This window comes from Nannospalax galili, unplaced genomic scaffold, assembly GCF_000622305.1.
Source record: "Nannospalax galili isolate Female #2095 unplaced genomic scaffold, S.galili_v1.0 scaffold255, whole genome shotgun sequence".
NCBI classification, from domain to species: Eukaryota; Metazoa; Chordata; class Mammalia; order Rodentia; family Spalacidae; genus Nannospalax; species Nannospalax galili.
The window spans coordinates 4,676,453-4,683,107 of record NW_008338999.1 but is presented as its reverse complement, the minus strand read 5'-3'; positions in this window follow the sequence as shown (position 1 = coordinate 4,683,107).

The following is a 6,655-nucleotide window of genomic DNA, read 5'->3' as shown; positions in this document are numbered from 1 at the left end:
TCATAATCTTTGCTTGAGTGGTCTAGTGGGTCCTCTTTATCTTCCAGTCTTGATACTCTGTTTTCCATTTCATTCATCCTATTGGTGAGGCTTTCTCCTGTCATTTCCAATTGGCTTACTAAGTGTTTCACTTCCTTCTTCATTTCAGCCTGAGTGTTCTTCAGTATTTCCAACTCTTTTCTGACTTCATTCAGAAGTTTATCCCTATCTTCTTTTAGCTCTTTGATTTGTTTGTTTGTGTGTTCTTTAAATTCGTTGAATTCCTTGATCATGTTTATGATTGTTCTTTTAAATTCAATGTCCTGAATTATCTCTAGGGGGTTCTCTTTGTACTCCTCTAGAGGACTATTGCTATTTGGTGGGCATATGTTATTTTGTTTTTTCATGTTATTGTTTTTTGCTGTGGTTTTGACATGTGAATTTCTTTTGTAGTTTTGGATTCTTGAGTGAGACTCAAGCTTTCAAGTTTAGGTCTGCTTCTTTTTGTGAACTTTATGTGTCTTTTTGTTTTACTTTTTGGGCATGAAAAGCTGGTCCCTCTAAGCTTCTGGTTATCTCTTTTGATTTTATATTGGAGTGGCCAGATTGCTTTTGTCTTCAGGAGTTCCCAGAGACGCCCAAGTCAGATGAGGATTAGATGCTCTCAGGCTTTCTCCTAAGGTCTGGATCCCTCCAAGAGAGATTTTGGCATCAGGAATTTGGAGGTTGGACTGCCCTTGGAGCCAGGCCCAGGAAAGATGCTGGTCTAAGTCAGCTGGTGGCCGTGCCACTCCAAGATGCAAAGGAAGGTGGGGTTGCGAAGCGGCCCCAAGGGCCCCTGGGGACTGCACTGAGGAGCTGGGTTGGTCTGGGTGCAAAGGACCAGGAAGAGGAAAGGTCAGCCCTGGCATCCAGGAAAGAGGCTGGTGGGTGGTGTAGGCTCAGGGAAGCAGAGGGAGCTGAGGGCAGGACCAGACCCAGAAGCATTGCTTCTGGGAACCCAAGAAAGAACTGAGTTGTTCTGGATGCAAAGGATCAGGATGCAGTGGTAGTTCCCCAGGTGTCTGGGGTGCCAAGACAAGGAATGGGACAGGACCCAGGCTAAGAGGAGAGACCCGAGGCGGAGATGGGAAGGTGAGTGAGGCTGGAAGACTCATGGCATGGAGGGCATGATTGACTTACCCTGGAGAAAGAGACCTGTGGGTCGGAGAGATAAAAAGCCAAACATTTTTTTAACAATTTTAAGACCAGTAATTATAAACATCCACTAGAGCATTTATCAAGTTAAATTATTTTTTTGCATAGTTTTGAGACACAAATCGAGTAGCTAAGAAAGATCACAAAGTCTTGTACCATTGTTATAGCTAAATGCCCACTGAATGAGAAGTCAGTAGAAGAAATCATACCATTGTCAAATTCTAATAATATAGTAATTTATTGAATTAGACATAACTCGCAAACATGAGACTTGAGACTAGTCTGTCTTCTGTGTAATTGTACTTTTTGCTTTTACATGGACTAATCTGCAGATCTGCTTATACTGTTGTTTACTTGCATGTGTCTGGTGATAACACAAACATCATCCAAGAAAAGGTATTTTATGTTTAAATGGCTACTTTATTATTCTGAACTCTTTAAAGTCATATACTTTGGTTGGAAATATGGCTTCAATAACAGCATTTTTGTTTTATTCTGGATCAAGTTATATTACCATTTACACTGATTGTGTAAAAGCAACAGTGTGAAGAACTGCAAACATCCCTTGAATGTGGACACTATAGCACCAAATAAGCCTATGGTCACTGTACTATCGCAGGCACCACTAATGAATCAGGGAGTGACTGCCACCTTAACAAAACAAACGACATGAAAATTGGATGGGGATGTGTTGGGGGGAGGAGGCAGCTGGTGGAGAGAGGAAAAAGATGAGACAGGGTAAGGGATTGAGTGTGAACAGAATGTGCTATATACATGTATGTCATGCATAGTATTAGTTCATCAAGAAACCAACAAAAAGGAGGCTGGAGAGATGGCTCAGTGATTAAGAGCACTGGCTGCTCTTGTCGAAGACCCAGGTTCAATTCCCAGCACCCACATGGTGCTAACAATTATCCATAACTGCGGTTCTGACCTCTGTAGGCATTGTGCAACACTAGTGCACTTACATAAATGCAAGCAATACACTCATACACATAAAATAAAAAAAATAAAATGGTTAATAAAGAACAAAAACAACAAAGTAAAAATTAAAAAAAGAATTAATAAAAAATGAAAAGCAATCAGTTCTGTTGACATGACACTTCAATTGACATGTGCCTGACCAGGGAAATGAAGCCATCTAGGGTATACACCAAAGCATTTATTTGTCTCAAGGAGGAGCACTTACACAATCATTTGAGTTGCATTCCTAGCTACACATCTTTTCTGATAATATATTTTTTACTTAGAAAAAAGTTTCATGTACAAACTGTGGTTACTCAGACGTGGTAAGCAGCAAGCATTTTATAAAAAATGAACTGAGACAGTCTGTCAGTTCATGCCAAGCACTGATTGTAGTAAGTGATAAAATTAGATATTTCAAGTGAATTTGAGGAAGCATGTCCAGTGCCATAAGCCTGACTGCTTCTTCATTCTAAAAGACTTCTTGAACGTGTGCTAGTGATGGTGATGAATGTGAAATTTTGATATAGCATGGTAAAATGGGTCAGCAGTTGGGATATCTGCGTAACTCATGAGCTCACACTTTCCAAAGGACTGCATGCTGCTACCAAATCACCATGGAAAGGATCCATTCAAAGTAACTGCCCCACAGATGAATTTTCATCTAACAGATTGTAAAAAGTTCATTGCTGTGTTTTCAGATTCCACAAAGCAGCCAGCCTTTAAGGAATATTTGTCAAGTTTTAGGGTAGTATCAGAAAAAGGAAATCTGAAAAAAAGCTATTAAATATCCCTCCCTTTTCAAGCTGTTTATCTCTCCAAAACTGGGTTTTCTTCAGGTGATTAAAGGACAGATGGTTCTTAATTCACAATGGTTTGTTTCACTTAGTGATTTTTAAAAATTGTTATTATGGGTATTATTATTACTGGTGGTGGTGGTGGTGGTGGTGTGTGTGTGTGTGTGTGTGTGTGTGTGTGTGTGTGTGTGTGTGTGTGTGTGTTTTGGCATAAGCATCCCAAGGCACAGGAGAGAGGTGAATTTTAGGGAGTCTCCTCTCTCCCTCTACCCCATTGTGGCTGCTCTCTCTTGCTTCTCAGTCTTACTGCTTTGTACTCAGGCAGTGTATTTGTCAAGAGGTTCTGAGAAATTCCACTGTTTCTGCCTCCCATCTTCCCACTATATCCAGCTTTTTAACATGGATTCCCATGACCAAACTCCCGTCAACAGGTATGTACGTGCACCTAGCATTTTTACCCACTGAATCATCTTCATCAGGTCCTGCGATAAGTAGTCAGTAGAAAATGTGCTTTGGAGCTTAAATTTTGACTGTCCTGATCTAGTGATATGTGGTTGATGATGCATACAATGCTGGATGCAAGCAGGAGCTGCAAAAACAAGTCAGTCTGTAGATCAGAAGCGAACAGCCAGTACTGTATAGGGCACTCTGTTGCTGAGCTAGCTTGTTTGGTAGGGTAAGTGCATTGAATGCATTTTGATTTGTAATATTTTCAGACTATAGTGGGTTCTCCAGGACCTCACCTCACTCAGAGTTAAGGAACATCTGTAGAACAGCATGTTGCAATGAACTGAACAGAGAACAAGTTATAAGAATTCAGCTGGTAATTCAGCCCAAAGTATAAAACACAGCTCTTCTTACTACTTGGAAAATGCTGTGATTTTTCCTATTACAACGGGTAATATGCTTATTATTGTTATTTTTAATCAACAAATATATGTTTACATTTTGCTTTATTTTGTAATTTGAAAACTGTTGATATGTCTATCACATAAAAAGTGTGGATTATCACAATAATTTTAAGAGTATAAAGGAATCATCAGACTAATAGGAACAATTGCTTTAAACATTTTTTTTTAATTTATGTATGTACGTGTGAGAGAGTATGATTGGGTACACATGTGTGTGCAGATGCATGTGCATGTGGAAGCCAGAGGACATCCTTAGGTCCTCAGGAGCACCATCACCTCCTTTGAGACAGTTTCTCACTGTCTGGAGATTAACAATTCGACTGGTCAGAGAGCCCCAATGTGTTTGCCTACACAATGCTAGGATCACAAGCCTGTGCCATTGACTGGCTGTTTTATGTGAGTTCTAGGGATCAAACTCAGGTTCTCATGCTTGTGTGGAGCACACTTTACCAACTGAGCTATCTCCCAAGCCCCTGCTTTTAACTTTTTTTTTTTTAAAGGGACTATCATAATTAAATTTATTCTGCGAGAACAGTTTGAGGGAGATACAGTGGGACCAACAACTCAGTGAGGCTCTTGCAGTATCTAATTAACAAATGATGGCAAATTAGGTTGGTGTCACAGGAGACTGACAGTAGTAGACAAGTTGAGAACTCTCAGCTGATAAATTCTACAACTCACAGAAGGACTAGGAATGGATGATAAACAGAGCATGGTTGAGGAAGACACAATGTCAGTGAAATGCAGTTCACGGTGTTATATAAGAGAAAAAGCCACCTTCCTATCTACAAAACATAAGATGAAAATAAAATGGAGACTGGGAAGACAACTGATGATTTTAGTTGTCATGGTGAGTTATAATTTCTTCCCTTCGGTCAGCTACATTGTCTGCAGTTTTCTTCCATATTGATCACAAACTGTAAATTGATTGGAAAGGATCTTGAGTGAACAGATATAAGAATACGTCTTTCAATTATAAAGACCCATTTCTAAAATATCCAAGTACCAGAACACTGAGGTTGGTAGTAGCAAAATTTGTTGGGTGACCAACAAATTCACAATTCATTCTCTAATTATAGTATTGATATATATTTTACAGTAAGTAGTATCAGCCTGCATCAGAATGATAGAAGCTTGCTATCACAAAACATGGAAGAGGGTCAGAGACATGGTTCAGTCAAGAAAGTAAGTGCCTGCTGTACACGCATAATGGCCTATGTTTTGATCCCCTGCATCCACATAAAAAGTATAGAGTGATGGCGTGCAGCTGTGATCTAGCATTGGGCGATTAAAACAGGAAGATGTTTGGAGCCTGCTGGCAAGCTTGTTTTGGATAACTGGTGAACTCCAGTTTCAGTGAAAGATCCTGTCTCAGAAAACAAGGTATATAACAACACAGAATGCCCAGTGTCAACCTCTGGCCTCACATGCTTGTGCACACATGTGTGTACCTACCTATGTGCGCACACATAAACACATACTCCAAACACATTCATGCTCATGCACATATACACATAAAGAAAAACTACTGAGTTTAAACTTTCTTCTAAAAATATCAAATTAATACCAGCTAATTCTTTCTTCATGCCATGAACAATTTCACAACATGATATTAATCTTCCGTGGCTGTGTTCTCTCACAGACTTCATAAATATTATAAGCCCAGCATTAAAATATCCCACCTTACTAAGACAAAAATGGAAACTAAAGGAACTAACAAATAATCTGCTTACATTATAGAATTGGTGATGGACAATCATATGTTAAAAGAAAGGGAAAAAATAAACAATGCATGCATTCCCCCTTAATTTCCAGAGACTGTACTCCCTGTCAAAAGCCCTGTGTGGAAGTGTTTGTACACACATGTGAGTTATAAGCAGGAACCTTTTTCATTAAGGGTACTGTGTTTTTCATGCTAGGGCAGCGTCTATCCATCTTCTTCTGGCAGGGCTGTCTGCCTTTTCAGTCAGCATCTGACTAAAGATCAATGAGAGAAAGCTTTTTGAAGGTGCTTTCAGGTCCTGCGGCAAGGAAGATGATCAGAAAGCTGCCATAAGCTTCAGACCCACTTGACAAATTAGCAACTATTTTGGTGCTCTATAAACTGCTGTCACATCAGTTACAAACACTAATTAGAGATATAATACTTTGATAGTGCGAGTGTCCAGTGCATTAAATACCACTTTTGCTTACTGCAATTAGCTTGCGCATTGACTTACACTTTGTACCATAAGACAGTCAGAGATTAAAATGCATCAACCATTAGTAAAAAATTTATAACGTAAATACGAGCTAACTGCCAAATAGCTTTTTCCTGCTGCCCTTTGACCCTTCCAGTTCTTGCTTTCCAATGCTTCTGCACATTTTTTTCCTACCAGTTTTCATTTGTCTGGACTAAATGTCATGCCTTATGATGGCCAATCATCCAGCATCAATTAATCAGCTTCTGCATCCTGAGAATTAGGTGCTTAAGCAATCCGGTCTCTGGGTTTTATAAAGCAATTAGCTATCGGGCCATTATAGGATCCAGCAGTCTCAAACAAATAGAATTTTATGCTCTTTTAAATGCTATCCCAGTGATGGAATATTATTGATGAATAGGCATTTAAAAATCTATCCTGTTGATTTTTGAAAAACTACTTTAAAGTTTTTTGTTTTTTTTTAATGGCATTTCCATTTTGGTAACAGGATAAGTCTGCATTTGAAAAAGAAGAATCCAGCAGTAACTGACAGTGCTGTGTTTTTAACACAAGAAAAGAGTGGGACAAAAATGTCAGGATTTGGGTCCTGATTATCTCTTGAGTTCCA